We start from the raw sequence: 27363 nt of genomic DNA on the forward strand, positions 1-27363 counted from the left end.
TAAAAGCAAAAAGACAAAAGGATGGAGGAGAAATTACAGAAACTCCACGTGTCTGTTCACCCGTCCAGTCCTGTCAATGTATGCGGCCTGGCGCGCTCCCGTCCCTGGAGTAAACAGTTATTGGCATAATAAAGGCATGTTTATCCGAGAGCGAGGATGTCAGCGTCTTCTATGATGGCAACCTTATCGAGCTCCCAGCTTACTGAGGGGACAAAAATATATTGATTGAAACATCGAGGTTACGGCTATTGACTGATGTCACAGTGTCAGTTCAGCTTCTTAAGTTCACCAAGTTACACGGGGGTGTCATCATGCCAACCTAATGACAAGATAAACTGTGAAAACTTACACCTATACCATAAAAAAAAAAAAAAAAAAAGAGTGCAAACTTCCTTTAACAATCGTCATTCTCTCGGGTTTACAACATAATTTTCAAGGAGATGACCTGTGAGGAAAAAAAAAAAAAAACTTGGTATATTCGACACTCTGGGAGAAAGAACAGGGCTTCGCGGGTTTGTGTTGTTGTTTTAATTCCTGGTGTGCAGGATGCGCGTCCATTTGGCCTTAAAAGGACAAAAAGCCCATGAAAGAAGCGTGATTAATGAGCGCAGTTCACCTTTACCTTGGATCCACCTGCAGAAGCGGCTGTATTTGAGCTGTAGAGAGTCTCTGGCACAGGCAGCCTCAGTCAAATTCAACTCCACACATGGGTAAGTCGAGTAAGTTAAGCCGTTCTTCTTTTTTTTTCTTCCGCTTTTAATTGATCAAACGCACGCCTGGTTATGTCAGAGCCCGTTTATTATATTAGGAAGAACATTTCTTGTTCTGGACGATGGCAAGGTTATTTGATAACTGTAGACGCCCTTATTTTTATTTGTTTTATATAAATAGTTTGGTGTACACACACTTGTTGCTCAAGGTGAGAGTCCGTTTTGTTTGTACGGCGTCTTTGAATACCGCGACTAACTGAAAACGTGCAACATTCAGCGGGTTTACTGTCTGTGTTCTGTGCTCAAAAAGAAACCAAATATGTACATTTTTACCCTGAAGGAATTATACTCGCATAGACGCAAACTATCAAACCCATGCAGTTTGCGGCTAAATCTGGGCATAATTTTAGATTTCAAAGTAAATATTTTAATAAATACTATAAAGAAAAATTGAAGCAATTACTAATTAAAGTTTGTTTAAAACAGCTATTATAGTCATAACCAAATTCACCAATTCAGTCTTTTTTGCCGCTTTGAATAGAATAAAAATTTGACATTTTCAAAAATTATTTAATGGAATCCGTTGTAAAGGTCCCTTAAATAAACATATTTGCTAATAATTATCGAAAATTACATAGTTACAATTTTAAACAGGAATATTTAAGTAGGTCAAATTATTATTATTATTATTATTATTACTACTACTAGTAGTAGTAGTTACATGACACCATATTACACCACTTACATGCAACAAGATGTAATTACGGGTCAGTTTCACGGCAGATGCGTTACTTTGTCTGGTATAAATGAAATGGAAAAATACTCTGCATGTGATTTTTTAACAATCTCCATTCCTCTATGGAACCGTGCGCACCCTGCCTCATGAGTTGCAGCCAGTCTTATGGCCCCCTGCTGCTGTTGTGCGCTACAGGATCCTCTCAGAGTGGAACCCAGCTGATTCTCAAAAGAAAAGGCCGAGCATTCAGGGTCAATCCTCGGTCACGGCTTCAGTTTGTTGTGACAGCACCATCCTAACCCCCTCAAACCTAAACTAGAGTTTATACACCCCGCACAGGGCAAACAAACCTGACTTGGACGGCCGGATTTAAACGAAACTCCGAAGTAAAAATAATTAGCAAACCAATACAAACGACAGAAAAAGGAAAGGCGTCACGGGAGAGGACTTCCCGACGATCCTGATGGTTTCTATTAAGGCCCAGAGATAAACATATGGACGATGACAGATGCTTAACTCAAACCATTAAGATGCTGGTACGGAGCTTTAAATGTTCAAAGCATTACGATGGAATACGAAATCTATATATTATATTTCACACGATCTGGCAAAGTTTAGGCTCATCGGGTTTCAGGCATTGGTGTTAGGAAACACCCCGAAATAATAATAATAATAATAATAATAATAATAATAATTTTTCAATAAAATAAATTTTCCGACAAAACCGCTCATGAATATGCTTCCAATCAGTATAATTTTAAGCATAACTTTAACATCTGATTATTTTATCAATCAATAATCTAATAATAACTGCTTCTTAAAGAGATACTTTAAATCTATATGCATTTATCATTTTATTTTTACATGTATTTATAATTTTATTTTACAGATGTTATATTCTTCCAATCGAATAATTCAGTCTTATTTAATTTTTTAAAATATCTATCTATCTATCTATCTATCTATCTATCTATCTATCTATCTATCTATCTATCTATCTATCTATCTATCTATCTATCTATCTATCTATCTATCTATCTATCTATCTATCTATCTATCTATCTATCTATCTATCTATCTATCTATCTATCTAGTTTATGTGTTTATTTAGTAGTAGGTGACTTTTTGTAAAAACAAAGTTTTATGTTTATTTGCATTTTCTTGTATGTTCCAGAAATATGGAAGTAATTGAATTTGCTTTAAAAGAGTCCAAGCAGAGCTTTTCTCAGTTTAGCTATGGACCCAAAAAAAAGGGCGCTTCCTCTACAAGAATGATATCAATCTTCCTTTTAGATTGAAATGAAATAAAAAAGTCTCATTAAAAAATGGACATATTATAATAATTGGATTTGTCTCTTCCTGCAAAGGTATGACATGGAAGAAACAAAAAGTTGGGAGAGCCATTAATATCAAAGAACCTGAGAGCAAAGAGGTATTTAAACCAGAGCCCACACACTAAGGCAGGCAGTAACATGTGCAAAATATTTTTCGATGAAGTAATAGAAACAGTTGAAAGTAGCAGAGGATGATGACTTTTATGACTTTTTTTACACATACAGTGAATGTTATAGACAAAAATGTCAAAGGGCATTTTTATTTTGTGGAATCGGATGTTTCAAGCTTTGGATCCCAGGTTCAATTTTTTTTTCTTTAATTCTGTGTCTGTGTGCACTATACTAATTATACAGAAGACTGACAAAGTAAGATCATATATATGTCCTGTCTTAAAAATTGGATGCATTTGTATTAAAAAGCATCCCTTTTTCAAATAAATCCCATCTTACCTCTATCTCAATTACGTTTATATAATAGTTGAAGAGGCAAAGTCCCATTTCTTCATTGTCAGTCTGAAGTATTATGTCGTAAATAAGCAGCAATAAAAAATTTTTGTGGTTCCATGTACAGGTTAGCACTCGGTTTGCAAATAAGGTTTATTTTATGCACATATACAGCTCTGTAAAAAGAGTCTAATATGAAAGGGTCAAACACTTCTCTCAGAAATTTCTTTCTGATGCTTTTACTGACTGCTCAGTTCAAACAGAGAGAGGCGGAAACCCAGCGAAGCAGTGATGTGGACAGACAGATGCTGGTCCAGGTATTGGCACATCTGCTCAAGCTGACCACTCCCTTGGTGTGATTGGCAGGCAAAATGAATTCCTCCATCGACAGATGTGCGACAGAGGCAAATGGCTGGATTGACAGAGTGATGGGGGGAAGAGAGGGAGATGGCATCATGAAATCAGTTGCTGTGTGCTGCTATGGTAGGATAAGCATGCCGACTAAAGTGGAAGACAGAGAAGAAGGGAAGAGGGATGTGGTTGACTGGATGGAGGAAAAGCAGAAAGTCCGCATCTTGACATCAGCACTCACCTCCAGGAGTTGTCTGCAGTTTTCTTTGTGCTGCGCTCCTCTCAGTTTAGTGAGGCACTCCGACTCGGGGTGCCAAACGGAGGTACTCAGAGAAATGTGAAAACAGGAGAGCACAGCCAGGGGACTTTGATGGGTTAGAGGCCCACAGGAGGAGCCAAGACTAGGAGCATATAGGCTGGATAGTGGTCTACAGACACAGGGTCCATCCATCACACATGTCTTGACCTCCAGTTGACCCTGGCGTTGGAGCCAATGAGGCGCCCTCAAACCCTAAGGAAAGAACCCCCCAACTACACGCGCACACACACTTATCTAGCCATACATACACGTCCAAACACACAAGAGATCGGGTGACACTGAAAGGAGCCTGAATGCTCTTTGTGTAGGCCTCCCCCAGTTTCCAAGAATCCTTTGTTGATAGTTTTTCTATCTAATGTGAGTACCAACACCTGAGAGACAGACAGATGTATACTGGCACACACATTCAGGTAACTACTCACATACTTTCGTCTGAACAGAAAAAGCCACTGAGCTTATTAGCAGTAGCTAATAAGTAACACTTTCAGTAAGAAAAGTGACCTATAGGACAGAAAAACAACTACAGCAAACTCAAGATTCGCCATATAGGGCTAGTGTCAAGATATATATTTTTGATCAGTAATGTGTGTTGGTAATTCCGTCTCTATCATATCGTACCTTTTGCTCTTTTGGTTGTTTTGATCTTGGTCAGACCCAGATATCACAGTCACACAGTATGCTAATTTCACTAATTGGTGCATCCAGGCCATTGTTTTTCAGTCGCTAACTGAAAACACAACAACAAAAAACATCTACATTTCATTCATGTATAAATTCAACAATACAACTCGGAATTCATAGTAGTTGTTCTCCTATCCATAATGGCTTATCCATGTACATCTCTACTAACATTTGGATAACTGTCTTTGAACCACTTGATGATTCTGGCTGAACATTAGACCTCTCTTGTGGATGTAATTGGTGAGGTTCATTTAAAAATTGAGTTGTTCCCTGGCATAAACCTGACTTTTAGGCATAGTCCCTGAATATTCATTAGTGTTGAGGTTATTTGCAGCTCTGCCCATCCCAAAACTAGTTCTGATGAACACTTCACATACTTTTGGAGCACTGTGTCCAAGTTTCACCTATACAGCACTTGATTTGAGGTAACGGTATTCCATCCACTCCATGCGATTTAGTTTTCCCTCTGGATGCTGCCACCACCATGTTTAAAATGATGTACAGTATTCTTTCAACTCGCCTTTTGAATATATCAGCCAACAAGCCAAAATGACTGTCTCTGATGAGACCTTTGTCTTATCTGACCATGAGACCTTTCACCTGAAGACATCTGACTTGTCTTTGTGAGCAGATGTAAATTTCAGGGTGAGAGCTTGTGTCAAAAGGTAGGAAGTTAGGAACTTAGACAAGAATTTCAAAACAACAGTGATCTTACCACATTTAAAATCTCAACCCTGTGCATTGAGTACAGCTGAAACTTTATGTAAATCAACTTTTGGACAATGATTTGTGTAAAGGTAAGTGGTAAAATATCTAACAAGTATTATGCCAGAAGCATATCAAGGGCAATAAAATAATAAATAAATTAAAGAGTACTGTCAACTTCAAAATTATGACCACATTCATGTTCATAAAGGGTGCAGTAACAGTCTGCCCAGAACCGCAAGTGCATTTTTGGAAAATACTGGTTCACCCAGTGTTTGACGTGTCCCTCTTGAACTTCTGTACTAACATGTCGGTGCAGCAATCCAGAGGAAGAACAGCAGCTGCATGCACATATAAAGTAACAGACCTGATGAAAATGTGGTTATTTGAGTAGCCACATTTCCTGGGAATGAAATCCTATTCCCAGAAAAATTTAGGAACTTTCAAAATTCCATCAAAAACCTTAACGTGTAAATTGTCAAACTTTGTCTTATGGACACATCCAAACAAACGTGATTTAAATTTTGTTTTGAGTTATGAAGAAAGATACAATTTTAAACAAAGCAGCATTATTTGAATGCAGTCAACCAACTTTAAGATATACTGTACTGTATGTACTAATAGTAATGATCTGGTAGCAATTTGTGTTTTGTATTTAAAGACGTCTTGGCGACCAACAACTAAAGCAAACGTGGTAGAACTTATTAAGAAAACAAAAATCTTTTTTTCCCTGTCCATAAGACAAAAAATCTAACAAATCTATTATTTATTCGTTAAATTTTAAACCACTCCAATAGCTTAACAGCAAAGGGGTAATAATCAGATAATAAAATTTAATTACCAAGGCTATTAAGCTTTCATTCATTGAACAAAAATAAAAGGGCAAAAACCAATGGAATGTGAATAATGATACAATAATTTGATTGTATCATTACAATCATTGTAAGGCTTTTAAAATTATTTTGTGTAACAAGAAGTGAGCGATCCAAGCTGTTAATGTCACATCATAGGATACAATATGTAGCTATATTTAAAGATGCTTTTATTTGAAGAGCCTGGATGTTTAAAATTTTATTGGATATAGCATGAATTTTCTGTGATAACACTGATGTGATGAGAGGGCACCAGTGTTCCAACATAATGAATCAGCCTTTCCTTTATACTCTGTGTTATTATTATTATTATAACCAATCATAAAGAAACAAACTCAATAACCAATAGAACAACCTTTACAGCCATTAAAGTAACAGTTCTTACATTTGCTTTCACTGGTATTTTAAGAATTTATCTTTAGTGATAAGCTCCAAGGATTTGAGTCTGGATGGCATTCTGGCTATCTTCCCAATTTTTAGCTGCCTTCAGATTCCCATGTTTAAGTTGGGACTGTGATTGGACTATGCCAAACCATTCATATTACTTGAAGTCAGAAGAAATGGTTGGAAGTTTACAACAAACCAATGCCAGGTGTACAAACCTCCATAGTATTGACTGATAAAGTGACAAAGAATAGATTTTGGCAACTTCCTACAAAAGCCACAACTAAAGGCTTTTACAGCCATAATTTGCCAAATTTATTGTTTTACATACTTTTGAACAAAAATAGTAAATAATAATAATATGAGCTCAGCACTGATGTGATGTAGAAATTGAAGTGAGTACATGCATAGTACTGATAAAAATCCTTAGATCCTTGTTCTACTGTTGTCCAATTCAGTTCAAAGTAGGACTTGTCCAAATGTTTTCTCTACACTTCTTTTTGAAAGTTTCTTACAAACCTCAGCTAAAACTGCCTGAACAGGTTATTATTTCAGCTGTTGGTGGTCCTAAGACCTACATTACAGTTAATGTGATCAAATTCACTTTGCAAATAATACCAAAGCATTTCCTGAGTACCACTAATAGCAGGCCAATTACCACCAGCCATTCGAGAACCATGAAAGTAATGAGTCCATCGTAACTCTGGCTGTATATTTAGGGTCAATGTCCAGTTACCTCAGTCTGGTGTTTTATGGTGATACTGCTCACCACTTTTGTATGATATGACATTTTATCTAGCTTTGGCTTTTGATAACTTTGCTGTAATTTTCTAATTGGACAAAAGAGATGGGGTTAAGATGGAGAGTAAAAACATAATCCGAAAGCCTAAACCACAGTAGTTGTCAATTAGGAAATAGAGCCTGGACCAGGCTGTTGATATCAAAGAGCTGAGCCTTTGGTTTCATCAACAGGAAGACAGGTTAAACAGTACATGTTAAAACAGCCCCAAGGAGATAGTTGCTGGCACATCACAGAGAGAAACAACCACAGTAACCACTTTCACACACAGACATACACCTACACGGCTTGAGGGCACAAGACAGGTTTCAGCACTTTGAGTCAAACGGCTTCTTGTCGGGTAGAGTTTTGTTGTTGCGCAACACCCCCCCCCCCCCCCCCTCCTTTCTGTCTCTACTCTCTCACTCTCGTACTTCCTCTTCTGAGAGGGGAGATGTGCTACCAGCTCTCCGTCTAACGGGTCCGTTGAGTTTCCTAAATCTGCTGGGATTTACCCTGTCCAGAACTGAAGTAAACTCTGTTTAAGCTGGTTTCGAGAAACGATTCGCCTGGTTATCTGACGGCCTACATCCAGGTGTCCCACCCTTCTTCCCCCTGTGAATTAGCCAGACTGAGCAGCCTACAGCCAACTAGTTTCACAGAGCACACCTGTTAACGGTCGCTCGTTCTCTATTTTACAACTTGCATTTGTTATTGAACCAGGTAGGTTTTAGTGACTCGGTCGAGTCCCAAGGATGAGGTTTTAAATATGGGCTACCAGCAACCTAAAAACATTTTCCACCTCTTCCTCTCCAGAATCAAACATCACAGCTATTTTACAACCATCAAAGAACTTTAAGGTGACTCATTAACTGAATGTCCACAACATCTTTTAGATTTTCTTTATGCTAAATATTTTATTAGTAAGGCATTTTTGCAAGGGTCAGTACAGCTTAATTCAGTAGCAGAAATAATCAAATAAGTAAAATCAATCATCTAGTCTATCTTTCCCTACTGCTGACACTGAGAACTAAAAAAGGGAACCTTTGAGAGAGACGGACGGAGTTTGGCGCCTCGAACCCCAGACCTGGCTTGATGATGAAGAAGGTGTGGCAGCAGGAGGAAGATGTTGATCGGCGAAGGCCAGGATCTCCGCAGGTCCGATGAGCTTCTTCTCCGCATGGATGCTGAGGTCACACAGGACTTGGTGCTGGCAGGAAAAAAGGCACTAGTTCTTCTTCCTTGTCTTTGTCTTCATCTTTGTCTTTGGGGTCAGAACCCAGCCGATGAGAGAAGTGCGATTCGAAGCCACAGATTGTGGGCCAGACGGGTTGGTCTCCATGTGCAGGACAGTCTCCGGCTCCGTGGCCCCGGCACTTCTTCAGCTTCAGAGTTCTTTGTCCATCTCGATCTTGGCTCGAAGCTGCCCGGAGGATCCAACGAACGGTTCCTCTTTTGCACTCACCTTATATAGGGTTCATCCACCCCCCTGGTGCGCCTGCTGTCTGCTTAGACAGATGATCTCATATCCATCACTGTCTTACAGACATTTCCTGATGTCTGTGCCAATGTCTCAGGGTTGCTCAACCTCCTGTGTCCCTTGCCTGCACAACCTTTCACCTACTCTCTACCTCCAACATATCAGTGATGTTTAATTGCAGTTACACCTTTTTACACCATTTCAAGTTTAATGTCAAAATCACATTTATATCACATTTATTTTCTTTAGCTTCTCTGATTTAGCATTCATTTATAATTTTATAACCATAACTTATATCACATTTATTTTCTTCAGCTTCTCTGATCTATCATTCATTTATGATTTTATAACCATAACTTATTAATTATTCTTATTATAATCTTAATGTGAGTTATTACAGATGTTTTTCTGAAAAGAAACCAAGAATAATACATGATTCTAATTATTTACTACTAAAGTTACAGTTACTTGTTTTTCTTGTAGTTCCCACAAATATAAGTGTATTATTACAAGTAAACCAATATTCATATAAGTATTTTACTTTGAATCTTATCCAATTACTAATAATGTTTAGATTTCATTCTTTAAAACTTTCATGCTTTAAAATAGTCTCAGCTATTTTTATAAATCTGCAGGCTGGAAACTTCCTCTTTTTCCAGGAAACCTGCTTTTCTTGTTTCATGAATCTCTCTGACTGACTATGATTTCTTATGATTAGATAGAAAAATGTAGAATTAAAGCAAAGTTTGCATGAGACAAAAACAACACACACAACCAGATTTATTTTATTGACACTTAAGTCTACTGTTGGGCCTTGATATCACTTGAGTGATTCATTTTAAAGATAACTTTATTTATTATTACTGTTAAACTAACTTTATTGACACTTAAGTCTACTGTTGGGCCTTGATGTCACTTGAGTGATTCATTTTAAAGATAACTTTATTTATTATTACTGTTAAACTAAAATCTCCAGCATGGGGAAGTGGGATGAGCTCGGATTTTCTTGACAGTTTGCAGATGATGCGAGCTGCGGATTCTGCTCGCAGGGACTGGCAACCATTGTTTGTGGTGTTTGATCTCGCCTGACACCTTTATTACCTGAGAACCACCTGCCAGTAACTCTCACAAGAAGAGAAATGGCGCTCACGTGTGCTGTGACAGGAGAGCATTGGAAACAAAATCTGCAGGGATTAGGGAGCAATTTGTGTGTTAACTGACAAGCCAGAGTGCTCAAATCTGTTTGATGGTTTGACATGTGAAAGCAGATCGGATCCCATCGAGGATTTAGACATCTTGAGTAATATCACCCAAAAACCCAGCACTTGCTAGATAATATTTTAAGATGTAGTGTGAAGTAAAATGAGTGTTTTGCGGTTCAAACATTATGAGACAGACTGCTTTGCTGCGGTGTTAAAACAGCAGCTTGTTGTAGTGGAAAATGGAAGAGATGTTTTAGTGACAGATGTTTAGCATATTGTAACTCAAAGCCTCTGGTTTGTACAGAGCCTGCAGCACCTTACACAGTGGGAGTCAAAGAGATGGAGTGAAACTATGCACTGATGTGCTCTCTGTCCCCTTAGGGCAAAGAGCGGTTTAGATCCAAATCTGCAGCACTCAAAACACGGAGCTTAGTCCGACAAATTGATCTGAAGTTAAAGTGTATGATTTACTGTATTTGCATGGCTGCTTGTTTATCTTAAGCTTTGTGCACAGGGATTTGTGTCATATTAATGAGAATATATGTCAAAAGAATTGAGTTGAGATTCAATGTCTTACATCCTTATTATTCTCACTACTTTTGAAAACACTGCTTGAATAATTTGATGTCAACTTTGGCTTGTTATTTAATGCACTTTTCTCACATTTATTTGAACATCAGTGTCTCGTTGTGGAAAAAAGTTCCAAAGAACTTTAACTTTCACAGAACACTCCTTCTTATTAGTGGCAGTTCTTACATGAATGTAATCATGGAAGAGGGCCTCCTTTTGCAGCTATTCTGCAAAAATCTGTAACCTTTTATAGTGTAGCTTATCAGAATATGATGCACTGAAAAAGCATTTGCTCCTCCATCCAAATCATTTAATTCAGGTTTTCCAGTCACTTAAACTGTATCTGGTGTTACATATTCAGCACTTAGGCACATTGGTGGTATGAAACCATGATAGGATACCTAGTCCAAATGCCTAACTGGTATGAAAATGTCTGTCTTTTCTTGCAGTCTTATATCGATATTTTTATTTGTAGAAAATTACAGGCAACTGAAAAAAGATGACAAAATAATTACTTCACATAACCATGGATAAAAAAAAGCATTCTCTTAAATTAATCCTGTCGAGTCTTTCATCATCAAAGTAGCTTGTCTGTTTGTTTAACCGTCTATTCTCGTGAAGACTCATTTGAAGTTTTGATATATGATCTTTCTAAATAGTGTCGGAAACAATCACTTCAAATTAGAGTTACGTGTTGTGTACACAAAAAAAGTCCTTTGATTCTGCTTTAGGAAAACAGTTCTCTCAGAGACAGTTGACCCACAAAGAGGGAATGTGGTTTTATTGGGTCACCTGTTTAAGGGCTCTTACAGTGAGATGACCTCTCCAACACCACCAGCTCTCCCAGCAGACAGCTGGCCAGTCACCCTTCTTTGCATCCCCCTGCTCAACCTCCCCCTCCGCTCGTTATCATTTGAGCTCCACAGAGACTCCTCTAATGACAGCCCTTGACTATATCGCCGTTGTCACAGCTCGTGTCTGTGTGTGTGTTACCCCCGTGGGTGTGTTTACATTTGTGCTCTCAAACTAGTGCATGTTTGGCCTGTAATGACAGCGGCTGTCTATAATGCCTCACCCTGGCAGGGATCATTCGGTCCAACCTCTCTCTCGTCCGCTGTCCGGTGTCACCTACGCCCGGCTGGACGATGATGTGATCTTTAGTCCCCTCTGCAATCTATAGACTGGCATTTGGCTCAGAAAGCATTCCCCGGCCCTGACATGCATGCTAAAGCTTGTCGCTGTTTTGCCGATATCTCCCCCACACCCAGTGCGGCTGCCTAACCTCCCCCAAAAGGTGAGTTAAAGCAAGTCAGAGCAATATTCCAGCAGGCGGTGTTAGATACTGGAATGGCATTTAGCCACTGACGTGTATTTGTGTATGCATGACTGTGGGGTGCAGTTTGAATGTTGCTGTTGAGCAGTTTGCTGTCAAGAAGTCAAATGTTCTGAAACTATTTGGATTTCTTTTGTGCCACCCGTCTCGACTGGGGTGCATTCAGAACTTTGATCTGGGAATCAACCCAAATTTACCTACGCTCAAGTTCCATTGCAAAACCCAGCGGAAGTTGCTATTTGATATGAGCTATATTCCTTTTTTTTTATTTAAATGACTCTTAGGCTCCAGTGGTTTTTACTGAACAATGAACAGACAGGAAATACGGAGGGAAAAGAAGTGGAAGACATGCAGCAAATGGCGCGAGACTGGGAACTGAACCCAGGACATCCATGTCGAGACTAGCCTCTGAGCACGATGCACATGCTCTGACCCACCCAGCCAGCCCGGCTAAAAGTGTTCAATTTCAGTTCATAACATGTTATGAACTGGAGTATTGGTGAAATGAAAAGGATTATTTTAAAACTATCAAGTGTGTGGGGCTTAGCGGTATCGTTACCATTGTATTAAAGCATCAATTTAAGTTATGTTGCGGACTTAATTTGTTGTGACTTAATTTAGCTTTTTGTTCAAATGGATTCTGAAGCGTCCAGAAAATCATTAATGAATACGAGTGGGTGTGTTTCTGTTGAGATAAACTGATGAAATATTCTGATTAGGACACCCCTACCTGCACTGACACCTATTGAGAGATCTGCTCAAGTGATTTTTTATTTTTACCATAAAGCAATGTCCTGGGTCTGCTAAAAGAAATGAATTTTGCTCTTTGTATTAATTTAGAATTATCCCAGGAAGCCGAGTGTGTTCTGCCAAATCTTACAATTTTCCAGCTTATGAAGCAAAAATCTTTTGCATTCTGAGAGATGCTTGGAAAAAAAGCAGCTCCGGTTTAAGACTGATTATTTTCATCCGGCAGTTTAGCTGAAGCATGAAAGAATGATGAGTGACTAAGAGTGTGGTCTCCCATCAGGAATGGCTTGTGTTACAGCATTAAGCTACTTATCTTTTATGGAAATGATAACTTTTGTGACATCTACCTCTGACAGCATACATTATAAATTCAAACCCGTCCCCAGGTGATGAAACAGTTCCCATTATGTTTTGTGTTTGTGGTATCTTCAGGATATATTCGCTAGCACACTGGAAGCAATGTATTTTGCATTTCCAGCATCATTAACAGTCTGTGGGGATGGAAAAATTCAGCAGTTAGCGTAGACCAAGAGTTCAAACTGAACATCAAACAGCAACAGAAATAAGAAAAAAAACGAAACACCAGAGACTTAAAATTAAAACAATAGACATTGCATCAGCTTTGATTTAAAAGGAATTTCAATAAGTTTTAGTCTGTCCATTTATCTTGCAGTTCAGGGTCATAAAATGTGAAGCTAGAGCCTGCAGCATAGCAGCAAGACAATGAAGATTTAATGACAGAGAAAATCGTAAAGTTGGATTTTATTGGCTATGGGCCATCTTTTCATAGCAGATGGGTTTACATAAATACTCAATCCAGTTATGCTTGAGGTAGATATAAAGTATTTCCATGTAAAAGAACATGCAAAACTTGCAAAATCTGAAATGTAAGCTATTTTATGTTTTGAAATAAAAGGCTTGAAGAGCATCTTTCGCTTAGAAAGTGAAGTTATCATTTAAAACAGCACTTTGTATTTACTCAGGTTATCTTTGTCTTATACTAGAATTTGTTTAATGATCTGAAACATTCAAGTGTGACAAAATGGCAAAGACATACATCTGTGCAATGAAAAATACATTGGTGAAACTCTGCCACCCTTTTGCAACGTGCTTCTTCACACAACTGGAAACTTGTAAAGTGATTGTGTTTTTTTTTTTTTTTAAATCATCTTATTGGAAAAATTTGAGAGTATTCAGTAGTCTCCCAGCAGCTGTCCAAGTAATCTTAGCTTGGAGGCTCGTGGAAAAGAAGTTTCGGTCGAGTTGAACTAAAAATCATTAAAAACAACTATCAGTCATGGGTAAATTTCCACCCACTGCAAAAAAAAAAAAAAAAAATTAAAATAATAAAAAAATATATAATCAAAACTTTCCTAGAAATTTGAGTGAACAATGTTTGGTATTTGTACACCTCATTACCTTTGAATCAGACAGCTGTTTACATTGTCACAGTTTTTTCAATGGAGCACTATCTCTGGTGCCATTGCTTGGGCCAAAGCAGTAGAGTGTTTCTTCTTAATGTGAAGAGGAAGAGCTGTTAGTCAGACAGATCTGGTAGACAAAGGTGATATTTTAGCTATCAATTGTAGGTCCAGTGGTTACAAACTATACAATGTGGTTGATTTGTTCAATCAAGAGCATGTTTAAAATTTCAACTTCGGATCTTCGCCCATTACTTCTGCCAAAAATGATAGTTTTACCAACTCATAATGAGCTCCAGCCATCTAGTTCGACCCACCTTCCATGCACTTGCAGTACAAACTATTACGCCAGTAAACATCAGAAGGAATCAGAAGGAAAACAATCCCAAGGGCATACCTTATCCTCCCTTGATGGCTGTGTTCACTTTGTTGACTATATAGCATTAAATCACAAGTGACGTAACTCTAGCTTACATGTCCTGTAGAGCAGGTCTATGCCTTGTCCTTTCTGTCAAACCAAACAACCTTATGGGTAATGTACACTATGATGCGAGCGTAGAATGCAAATCTGCACACACACATATATACACAGACTTTAGGCTTTACAGTTATGGTCTAAGGTAGAGCATAATTTTACAAAGTTATGGTTTCTAAAGGGAGTTTGCACGTAATAATGGTATGAAGTATAAGTATATGTTTTGAAAGTCCCTTTAATAAGATCCTAGAGAAAGTTTAGAAGATAGTTTTTTTTTCTGGAGCAGAGTGGCTCAGTGCTCTCCCATGGGAGAACACCCACGATGAATAACAAAACAAGAACAGGATGATGCAATTTTGTTCTTGCAACTCTGGGAGAGAAGATCAAAAATCTCTGTTTATGCACAGGCCAAGAAAGTAGCTGCAGATTAAGGTTCACCAGGTTGAACCACTGGTAACTTAAATGCAAATCCAATGTTTTCAAATATTTTGTTGAAAAAACGTTGCTCACCCACCAGTCTTATGCCTTTGGTTAGGTGCTCAACCCAAGTACGCTCAATCCAGAATTAGCAGTTTTTTTCTCCAGTGCGCTTTGTAATAGGTGCCACCTTCCAGTGAAAATCAAGTCTTCATTTCATAACTCTGTTTTCATGGTCCGCTTACTCTGGCAAGTGAAAATTATACAAAATCAGGCAGTTTCTTTAAAACCCTTCTTGGCAACTTTGATCAGTGTTAGATTAAGAATATTAAAGCACAATGAAAGATGATAAAATAGAACTAATAATGGTTTATTGTGTATTTGTTGGGGAAACTAATGAGAAGTTGGTAGATAAAACTAACCCTATGGTCCAATTAATAAAACATTTGGAGGTTCTACAGTGACAGTTTTGAATATAATTTGTGTTCGTTTTAAAAATGGATGATCTCCAGGATATTATGTATGTGACCACTGGAAGTCTCCATCTCTAATTTTATCTGCTCCTTCTGTTATCAGACGCTCCCTGCCGCCTTTGTTTCCTATCTCTAATCACAGTCTATATGCTTTATGTGTGCACTGATGTCGTCTTGCACTCATTTGCGTACCTGACAGCACAGAGCCTTCTTTCATCTGCGCTTCCTCTGATGCATCCTTCCTTTGTCATTTTGTACTTCCCTTTTCCTTCCTCTGATCTCTCTTTGTTCACCTTTCTTTGCTGTCCACGCAAACATTTTCTTTTGAATTGTCACCCTCTTGCTGCTTTTGCCCCTTCAGGTCACAAGTGTGTGTTGAGGTTTCAGAGGTTGCAATTTTCTATAGATAAACACCCTGTTAGGAGGATTATCTGTGTTGTCCTAACAATGTAAACCCAGGATTAGAGCTTGCTCTCCAGGGATACATAAGCATGGCTGACTATGTGTATCTGTTTATTTATGGCGTAGTCATATGTCAACTTATCTGTTTGGGTCAGATCCTATTAATTCATCGCACGGATTTCCTTATTTGTACGCCAAAGTTCTCCGTTGACCATGGTCTAAACCTCGTCAGCTGACTCCACTGTCTCAGTTCAAGATATCTAAGCACCACATTACACAAAGACTAGCTGTTCATGATCTAATTATTACACTGATCCAGCACATGCATGAGAAAATGCATGTTGAAGTAATCAAATTTCGCCATTCATAGAAAGGTCTCATACACAGAGACAAATAATGCCAGTGGACCTTAAGATAGACTTCATTACCAAAATGAAGCAGGTGCCATACAGAGCTGTCAAAAGTGTATATGGTACATACCTCTTGAACATTTCAAATCTATCACATTATGATGAGGAACATCAATGTATTTGATTGGGATACATCAACATATCCATACAGTGATGAATTAAAATACATCAGTGTATTTTATTGGGATTTTATCTGATAGAACAAAATCCACTTGGCCAGTTTTCTGGAGCTCAGAACTAATAGCTGTCCACCTGAAAGTTTCTCTCAACAAAGCTGTGTATCTCTGCAGTACCATTGAAGTTACCATGGGTCTCTGTTCCTGCAGTTCATACTCTCTTTCGTATCCATAGTATTTCCATTTGTAGATGATGTGTTGACCAATGCCCAATGCTTAAAGCTTGTAATATTATTTTAAAATCTAATCCTGCTTCAAACTTCTCCACAGCTATGTCGCTAATCTGTGTTCCTTGGTCTTGATGATGCTGCTTGCTCACTAATATGCTCTAACAAAGCTCTAATGGCCTTACATAACACCAGGAAGATTCTTTTTACTTATATTTTGGTAACTCATGATTGTCTTTAGTTGGAGTAGCTGGATTTTCTTTAGGGGTGACAGATAAGCGGGGGCTGAATAATATGCAATAAACACTTTTGGAATTTTTGTGTGAAAAAAGAATTTATTATTTTTATTCTACTTCATAACCAAGTTGTATTTTCTGTTAGTTTATAACACAGAATCCCTCTGGAATGCATCTGTTTGTGGTTGTAGCGTAGCTGAATGGGAATAACTACTGCCGCAAGGAATCTTAGGCGTAAACCCTAAACTTTAGGAAGAGTTAATAAATCTGTAACGCTCCAGCGACTGCTCAGCCAAACTGCAGGTAGGGTTGGAGGTGAAAAACCTTTAAAGAAATGAAAGCAGGGAAGGAGGTAAAGAGATGCTTCAGACGGCAAAGTGAGGACTTGAGGAGGTCAAGGGTCATCCCCCCCAATGATACCTCCTGTGCCAGAGAGGTAGTCACGACCCGGTCAGCGGAGGTTCAGGTGTCAGTGAGAGACGACTGACTGACAAGCCGAAGCGGGAAGCCTCCTGTGTTCCATCCCGATTGGACCTTTCATCCTTCCTTCCCTCGCTCTCTCTGTCACTCCTCCATGACCCAAACCCTCCCTTGCTTCAGCTGCAGCCCTCTTCACTCTCTTTCGCTAACTCTCTTCTCCAGCCCTGTCATCCCCTCATCCTTTCTCCACTCACCCTCTTTTTCACCCCAAAAGCTAAACATTACCACAGGGTTTCACTCAGCAGGCCGGGCTGACTAGGAGAGCTCTCTGTGGGAGCACATTAGGCTTCACTTCACCGTCATACACTCACAGAAAAGCACACATGTAGAAACTGCGAATGCAGGAGCACAGGTCGTGGTCAGACAAACATGTAGCTAATTCTTTATAATGCTTGAACGTAAAAATAAAAATTTAAAGGAATGGTTTGTTTTCAACTCAAGCTATTTATTTATAATTAACTGTCTATTAATTACTAAGAATTTAGTGGTTTAGTGATTTGAAAAAGGGCTTCCCCCTTACATATTTCTTCTGTTTTTAGATTTGGTTGATTATATTTTGTTAGAGAAATAGTGTTTTGATTGTTTTCGATTGAGATTAGTTGCGGTTACTGCTATTCATAATTCCTCTGACTATGTTGGAAAGATGTGACATCGCAGTAAGATTGCAAAAATGTAAAAAAAAAATACTAAGTGATGGGGAGCTAATAGCATTTTTTACATGTGCATTAAATATTTTAATTATTTATTGTTGTGTATTCAAATTTTTTTATTTAATTTACAGTTAAAAATGAACATGTCACTTATTATGAGCAAAATAAAAGGAGTAGCAGGAAGGGAAAAAAATCTAAAGCAAGTACAGCTTTTCAATTATGGACGCTTTAACGTGATTATATTTTTCTTGAATTTAACCAAGAACATCCAAATAAGAAAATAATTCTCACATCATTAACTTGAAAGGTTTAACTCGATGAGGGGATATTTAAGGTTAAAAACAATTTCAACATAAAAAAAACCCCACAACATATCAGCAAACCTATGTCTCCAAGTCAACATGCTTTATTCGTAGCAAAAATGAAATGTCATAAGAATCTGCACCCAGGAGTTATTGGCTCTCTCTGAACAGGTTGCTGACCAGAGCTGATAGATAATTCACAGCTGACCACAGATCTCAGTAATGGTGTCACCTTATCAACCTCTGCTGATGGATGGGCAAAATGTGCCTATTACTTCTTTACATGGACAGCATGATTAATACAGCCTGTTTCACAGTGAAAACTGAATAATATTTGAAAGTTTCTTCTAATATAACAGTATCTCTGGGGGGGAAAAAAACTGTTAAAATGTGCATATTTCTCAATGCTAATGCTAATGCATTAGCAATAGTCCATTGAAAAGTATTTGCTGAAAGAAAAGAAAGAAAAATAACACTCTCCGAACAAAAGTCAGAAGCTTTTGGCTCAGTTTCGCACAGTTAAGCTTGGAGGCAGCAGATTGAAAATGGGACACTTTTTTATACTTGTTTAAAGGAATAATGGACTACCAAGAAAACAAACTCTTTCAGTAAAAACTATAGATGCATTCAAGATCCCAGGTGCTCTCACTCCATCTCATTCAGTTTGAATAGCTAACAACTCCCAGTAATGTCATTGGTGAAGATCTTTGTAATTCATCTCTTCAGCAATTCCTATGCACAGATTCCCATTGTGTCACAAACTGTCTCTATTCAATAGAAGTGCATTTCATTCTCCCAAGAAAAAAGAAATAGGCACGTTATCTCGTAATTATGAGATCTGGATTGTGTTTTTCTTTATTTTCTTTTTTGCAATAAAGAAAAGATTTTATCTCATGAGCACTGTCAACTTGGCGATGCTAACCCACATGACAGCACTTCTATAAAAGGATGTAACAGTTCAGCACTTCCGTTTTAAGTTGTGTTTAACTCCCAGACAAACCAAGCTTCGACTGCCAATCATTCTGCATGCAAAGTTATACTTTCCCTGTAGAAAGTAGCCCTGGCCCAGTGCTACTGTGATTGGTTTCTGAACTAAAACGGATTGTATTGCATTATAAGTAGGATCAAACTGGGATGTATGATATACAATTGAATTTGAATCTGTCTGTGTGAATGCATTGTGTTGGACTGATGTGATATATCTCTAGATATCTTGTAAAGTGCCTTAAAAGATGATATTTGTGGTCTATTTGCACCAGACAGATTGCTAGAGCCATCCATCTAGTAAAATTATTTTAAAAAGATATATATTTTTTTGTAATTTATTGGATGGCTACTTTTTGCTTTTCCTTGAGTAGAATCTCTGCTCCTGACACAACATGTTGACCATGTACATTTTCCACTTTCTGCTGTGCTGCACAAGTGATGCTTTACCTAACTTTCTCTCTTTACCTCATATGGGAAAAGACGTTTATATTCATAACCGTTTTCCAGTTTGCAGAACAGAGCCCACCTCGGAGGCATATAGACGAGCTTCTCATCACTCCTAATGTCTCATCACCGTGTTGACTGGCATGCCTGAGGACAGAAGACAGCGTGACATAGACACTGGCGGGTATGCATACGCAGACATACACTCTTGACAGGTGCAGGCTGCCAGTCGGCTCTTCTTTGTTGCTTTTCATTAACTTGTCTAATAGAATCAAAGACTGTCAGCAGAAGAGAATGACAGAAAAAGAAGGGAAGAGGGGAAATGGAAGAGGAAAAAATTGCTTACTTCTGTTTTTTTTCCTTTTCTTTTTACAGTATATGACTCTGTTTCTGCAGCTGTCTAAATTAAACTCCTCTTTTCTTTTCCATATCATGTTGCATCTGTTATTGCTCCTAGATATCCCCAGGCTTTACAGGCATGCACAGGTATGCAAAAAATATCAGGAGATAGAAAGTAGGAGGTATAGCAATAAAGGTACAAGTGCTTTGGGCAGCATACACCTCCCACACTATCAGCTCATCAGGAAGCACTCTACATGAAAAAGCCATCAGGACTTTCACTGAAATAAAATGTCAACAGAATGCTTTTATCTCTCGGTATAAACATTCTTTTATTTCTTTGCTATTCAGAGATGCGTCACTCTACTAAAGGTTAAAGGGAAGATATTCTAATCAGGGACTCTTTGCACAACAGCAGCTCAATAAGGTCAACTGGTGTCACAATACTCAGCTCGGAGGGAGGGATGTGTGTAAATACAAGTGCGTGTAGGGTTACTTTTTAGTCATCCTCTTGTTTATTTTTCTGTTGCCGTAGCGGCCAATCCAAACGGCATCACCTTTAAGTCCTTACCTGCTTTTCCTTTCTGCAAGGTCTTATAATGAAATCACCATCGCTGTGTCATGAGGTCGCATACGCATAAGCACGCATGTTAAGACACGCAGACTTAACTCTGAGTTGCATGTAAAGCTCCGGTGCCTGACGGGGCGATCCGCCAGCCAATTGGCTGTATTGATTATTGGGTCAGAGGAGGCTGGTGGAGCGGCAGCAGTAATTAGGGCTTTTTGGTGTGGATTAGCCAAGAGAAAAGGTCACCCACTCAACAACGGTGGCAGGACCACAGGCAGGAAAGGGAGGGGTGGACAAGACGATGGGCGCTGTCCCCAAACATGATGACCACAACTTGTGATTGATAGGGAAGGAACAGTTTACATGTATATCTTGCCTTGCTAAAGTACTCACACTTGTATATTCCTCACACTTTTTTTAAACATTTTGTTCAAGTCACACATGTGATAACAATGTTAAATATTGCAGTGCACTATTATTATTATTATTAGAGAGACATAAGCAAATGCTGAAGCAGGCAATGTTAACATCTTTCTGCTTTGGTTCACTGCAAATAGTTCCCAGATACAAAGACACTGAAAATAAATGAACAAATGAATAAACAGAACCTGAATAAGACTTTAAACTAAAATGCATAACGTGATCTAATGTGAGGCTGCACAGTGGAAAAGTTGGTAGCACTGTTGCCTTGCAGCAAGGAAAAAGTCCTGCACGCTTCCTGTGCATGTGTGAGTTCTCTCTTCGTAAACCAGCTTTCTTTGACAATCTAAACACATCACTTTTAAATAGCCTCTCTAAATTGCCCTTGGGTGTGAGTGTGTCTGCATGGTTGTTTGATTGATTGATTGATTGATATAGCGCTTAACAGCAACCAACTAATGTGACAGAAGCACTTTACAGTGAATTATGAAATATGTTTTCAAGGCACTGCTTAGTCCATATAGCAATCAGATAAATGAGACAATAAGTCAACCCTGCAATGAGTTAGCTGGCAGATCGAAGGTAGAGAAAAGTGTTGTTTTTACAAAGAGCACAACTCACTCAATGTCCATAAGTTTAGAGTGATTTTGTTTTAGTAGACAAGATATTTTTTAAAAGGAAAAACTTATCAACTTGCATTTTGAGATTTTTATTGGTTTCTTGAGATGTTTTATCTGTTTCATACCTTTGCCTCTTTTGTCTTCAGATCCTCAAGTTGACCTCCCAGCAGTATGGCAGGTCTGAGTGTATCTTCGGAGGTCATGACCCTTCCACACCATGAGCAGGACAAACAGGACCGAGGAGCTACAACAACACATGGAATGTTCACTTTGTTTTGTTTCTGCTACACTAAACTTGCGAACGAAATCAAGAAAATTCCCCTACTATTTGAATAAAATGTCTATATATGCGTTAGAATTTAGAATTTTTGTGTTGTAAGAAATGGTAAAATCTCAAAAAAATTGTTTTCTCTAAACTCAGTTTGTACTGCTGTTTCTCTCTGCAGTCGCTGTTCCACAAAGTGCTGGAAATGTGATTTATTTTTAAGATCTCACTTGAACATATATTTGTTTTGTCATCTGCAATCACTTTGTCTGCATTATCTGTCCGTCCCTCACAATATATTGTCACCCCGCAACTGGTTCAATGTGGAACCGATTGTTTCTGTAAAGCACAAACATAATAAAGTGTATGATTAAGAGGGTGTCTGCTTGTGAGCGTTTATTGGGTGTCATCTCCCCTTCTTCCTCTGCTCCTCATGGCTCACAGTGAGAGAGCAGCAGTGCTGGAGGAATTGGGAGTCCTGGTTTTTGTGCAAAGCTGCAGCACTCCTAGTGGTGGAAACACAGAAGAGATGCCCCATTTCTGCAAGGGCAACACAAATGCGACACTAAAAAGCCTTCAAATAAATTCATCTTCATTGGAGAAGCATAACCTTTACATTTAATTTAAAAAATATTTGTTGGGGGACAAAATATAAAAAAATTTATAATTCTGTTCTTTTTAACAAAATCACCAGTGCAGCATATTTTGGACGTCCTACAACAGCACATGACTTATTAATTAACTTTATAATTTTACAAGGTTGGGAAATTCAAAAAAGAGCAACATTTCTATAGGATTTAGTTTTGTGGAGTGTGGTGTTGACTTATACTGATGTCTGTGGTGATTTGGTTATTTGTTTTGGGTCAGTAACAGTTGAAAGACCCAACAATGACAGCTTTTCCAAATTTTGGGAGATGCCATCATATTCTTTTGGAAAATATATTAGTACTTTAAAGAGTTAATGATACCATGTACTCTGTTAATGATCCTATTAGCTTTCGAAAAAGAACAGACCGTAAGATTCACAGATCCTCCACCGTGCTAAACACTGGGCATGAGATGTTTTTTTTTTTCCTTTTACCTTTTGACACGTCAAACAAATCCAGAGTGCTCTAATCTTAGTCTTATCTGAACCAAAAGCATTTAAACTCCAAGCACAGCTTAGGTAGCCTGTGTTGAAAAAGGTTTGGGTTTTTTCCTGCCATGCCTCCCAAACACCTGGTTGGCATGGAGATAAAATCTAATGCAGGTTATGGACACTAGGTGAACCTAAAATAAGACTCTTTTCCGCACTGTCCTGCTAAGTACTCGTAATTTATTGTCCCTTATTGAATACATTTTTCAACTAAACGTTGGACTTTTTAGATTATTAAAGCTGGGTTGTGCTGCTGCTGTGAAAGATTAATATAATTTAAGTGTTCTTTCTTTTCTTTTTTTTGCATATTTACCTGGGGTTCCTCTATGTGTCCAGCAGAGCAGGAAGACATGACATTTGACTGTACTTCAGAAGTAGTAAATTGCATAATATTTTTGTGTTAAGTTTCTGTATTGACAGTGATACTTGTATGTTTATGTCACAATGTTGGAGTCATGGACACTGCAGGTATACACGACTGTCTCTTCACACAACAATGTTGGTCACTCTGTATGTGAACCTAAAGAGAAAACTAACCATGTTTTCACTTGCATATCCGGGCCCAAGTTTAGTTCATTTGACCCTCTTTTATGTATGAAACAAAGTGCATGATTTGTTAATGTCAATGGAAAATGCGTGCCCACAGAGGCTCTGCAGAATTGTTGTGTGACAATAAAGAACATGCATATCTGGAGACAGGCCGGAAACAAACCAGTGAGGGCCAAATAAACAGTGAAATCTACCAGTCACCAAACCCGACCTCGGCTGTCTTCCATCTTTAAAATGCGCGCAGTATTTGGTATCAATAAGATGCTTGCGCTTATGATAGTCGTAAAAGTCCTGTTTACGTTGGGCAGGGTGGAGTGATAAAAAGTAAACTGCAATCCTGCTTTAAAACTAGAGTGCACTGGTATGAATTTACAGTCGGCTGCTTTTTTCGGCGATCAACAAACTTCGGTCATAATTCAGGCTATTAATTTGAAGATTTTTCTCATTAGAATTGGTTGGGTTTATTTAAGTTGGTTGGTTTTCAAACACAGACCTAAAGGTTAAGCCATAATATTTTGGTAGGATTGAGGTCAGCACCATTCCAGAAGCTTAGCTTAAGTCCACTTCATCCATTCCAAAACCAGTTTGAATGTGTGCTTGGGGTCACTTTCTCCACTGGAGTTAGGACACCATGTCCTACCTTTTTGCTACCATCTTCAAATGAAATAACATCTTGCCATTTATCAGTCTCTGACAAACATTGCCCTACTGCATGTACAGCCCATTTCTAGTCACGCAGCACTGCAGTAAGCTCAACTGGGCGTTAACTCAATCCAGGCCTTTTCATTTCTTAACTTTCAGTCAGTTGTTGGTGGGCTTACTGTGTTGCCATGTTGCAGGCTCCAGTTATGCTTCAGCTTATTTATATTTTTTATAAATGGTGTCACATTTCCACTGAATACTCCTCTGTTACATGGTGGATTATATGATGGTGAGCTGGCCAGGCTTTCCTGCAATAAAGCTTCTCCTTGCCATGACCTCCATGTTCCTGGAAAATAAACTCCTGGAATACAGTAGCTGGTTTCTGCAAAACATGCCCTCTGTTGTAGTTTATGAAATATTCAATTTTAAACTAATCTCTGTTAAGAACATTACTCCAGACGTTGTGTTCTTTGTGTCAGTTCTCTCTCCGGCAAACTTTGGTCTGACTTTTATATTTTGCTTAAAAAGCAAAAGTTTCCGTCTTGCACAGCCTACAGTATTATGTTTCAGCTATACATCATGTGATGAAGGTTTTAAGAGAGATCTTTTCTTGCGGTCTGCTGGTACGGTTAGTGCTAGGGAATTTGTTTGGAAAGCCAGACCAAGGCATGACGGCTGCGGTTTTGAATGTTCTCCACGACTATGTTCTGTACAGTGGGGCGGCTACTTTAAATTATTTCTAAGCCTCTGTAAACCTCTTACCAGACTCGGAAAATACTCCAATTATCTTCCTAAAGGCCTCCTGCAACCGTACCATGATGCTCAGTCTAATTTGTGACAATCAGAATTCCAATAAACTAAATGAATGAGGTTTAATCATTCCTTCAAAATGTGGTCTAGTCATGTCTGCCTGAAGTGATAAGCCTGTGTATGATTTTCACTATTTTAAGGGGAATTTATTTCTCACAATTCTTTTAATAATGTTTGTGATAAAATTTTATAGCATTTTAACAATTATAGCAATTAACAGTACTTTTTTTTATCTATTGGTGATCCGTTCAGGACGTACTCTACTTTCGCCCAATGGCAACAGAAGTCATCGGTCACAGGGACGGGTGGATTTTTTTTTTGACATCCAAATATGACAAAAACTTCCAGGATGTCGTTTTATGCACTAGTTTTTTTATGAAGTATTTTACCCTTTTGGTATAATTTTGAATCAATGTGGGCCTTAAAAAACATGGTTCCATCATAAGGGTGCGGGAAAAAAGCTTAAATACATCTTCAAAACCATCAAAAGATATCCGCATCTGAATTATTTCTGGTGCACTTTTGATATATACTTGGCAAAAATTGGCAATAAATCACAGTGACTGATAAATGACCAACAACATGTCATATTTTAAAACATTTCATTTGTGGTTTCCACGATAAGGGTAGCATATTTTTTCTTCCTCATGCAGGAAGCAAACTCTGTAGCAGACTGTGACCCTTGTATATGTCGTTAGCTCAAGCCATACACAACAAATAGCAGGGGGGGGAGAATAGTCTCCCTGCAATATAGAGTTCACCACAGGGTTAAAAGTGTCACCACATACATCACAGCTGTAGCAGAACGGCACACACAGTTCCCATGGAGATCAGCCATGTTGTCCCCCTGCTGTGCGAAGCCAAAGAGAACTGGGTGGGTGCCAACATGCACGAAAAGGCAAAAAGGATTGTAAGCGCAGCCTTATGTACGTGTGTATCTGAAGTCAGCACGTTTATTTGACCAGGGGTGCACCCATTAATGGATGCGTGTGTGCCTTCCTTGTTTGATCTGACTATCTGTGGTCCCAGCTGTGGTCTCATCAGGAACGCTGTGCAACAATGGCTTGGCTGGCTGCTGTGAGAGCCGCGAAGTGTGATAAAACAGGCGAGATGACGGTGTCAGAAGCTCCATTGAGCATAATCAGGCGGTGGTGGATGGGCCGGGGCTCTTGGGCTTCGGGGGCCATAAGTCTGGCGATTAAACATGCATGTGGAAAATCCTTCATCTCGGGAACGAAACAAAAGCCGCCCTGCCCTTCCTACGTGTACTAACATTGCCGTGGAAAAAGCCAGTTTCCTTGGCAACCAAACTGGCTCTCTTTGTCACAGGAATGGGGAAGGAGGAGGTGAGAAGAAATGAGGAGGAGGAAGAAGAATCGGGAGGGGTGGTGGGATTAGAGCGGAGACATGACACTACACTCGCTGACCTCTAGCTAACCTCTAGGTGAACATAGCCAACTGGTTTCTTGGTTTCCAACTGTGATGCGTTGTTGAATCAACAAAGATCACTTCTATTGCCTAAAATAAAAAAAAAATGTACAGGTGCATTTTTCTTAGTAAAGTCTCACAACATAGTTTATGAAAATAAATCTTTAAGGCTCATTAGGGATCACAGACTGTGCTGGAAACCAAATAAACTATATTAGGACAAATATGTCAAAGTCTGTTGCAACAGTACATAAAGACAAAAACATTGTCAACATAAGGTCATGATACACACTGTTTTCAATACTTATCGTTCCAATTTTGACAAGCTATTTGAAACTTTGGTTCTCAAAATATTTACAGTGCCCTGAAAGCACTGTCCTCCTTTTTGTTAAAAAAAATTTCAAGTTATCAAACAAATGTTAATGTTAGACCAAGATAATCAGAGGAAATACAAAATATTAATAGAAAAAGCTAAACCAACCTGACCCAATGCTAAAAATAAATTGGTCCCTAAACCTAAAAATATATTTTTAAAAGGGTTTAATAAAGTAAAAAGACTGAACAGTGTCATTGTCTATTGTCGTCCTGGATGTGAATTTTTTTCCAGGGTCTTTCTAAGGAGTCTGCATATTACTCCTGTGCATGTGTGGGTTCTTCTTAGGTACTAAGGCTTCCTCCCATAATCCACAGTCATGTTTTTAGACTGTGCTTATTTGGTCCATAGTAGTTTGTCTTGTGTTGTCTCTGTGTTGCCTTGCAATGGACAGGCAACCTGTCCAGGGTGCAGGTTGCCAGTCCATGGGCCGTGGAGAAAGGCTTATCTTGCAAGGATAAGTGTATATAAACAATGAACAGATGAAAAACTAAAATAAATGTGCCCCAGTTACAGGGGTTCGTT

At 38.6% G+C, this 27363-nt stretch overlaps 2 long non-coding RNA genes across 2 annotated transcripts; one reads left to right on the top strand and one right to left on the bottom strand.

Moving 5' to 3' along the window:
- Positions 1–574: 574 nt before the first annotated feature.
- On the top strand, positions 575–22277 carry LOC114155492 (uncharacterized). Its single transcript, XR_003597763.1, has 3 exons — positions 575–710; positions 19753–19873; positions 21783–22277. It is a non-coding gene; the product is annotated as an uncharacterized LOC114155492 (long non-coding RNA).
- Positions 19701–27363, bottom strand: LOC114155491 (uncharacterized). Its single transcript, XR_003597762.1, has 3 exons — positions 27238–27363; positions 21762–21880; positions 19701–19836 (listed from the first exon to the last, which is right to left on the bottom strand). It is a non-coding gene; the product is annotated as an uncharacterized LOC114155491 (long non-coding RNA).

Source organism: Xiphophorus couchianus, chromosome 13 (assembly GCF_001444195.1).
Source record: "Xiphophorus couchianus chromosome 13, X_couchianus-1.0, whole genome shotgun sequence".
In the NCBI taxonomy this organism is placed as follows: Eukaryota; Metazoa; Chordata; class Actinopteri; order Cyprinodontiformes; family Poeciliidae; genus Xiphophorus; species Xiphophorus couchianus.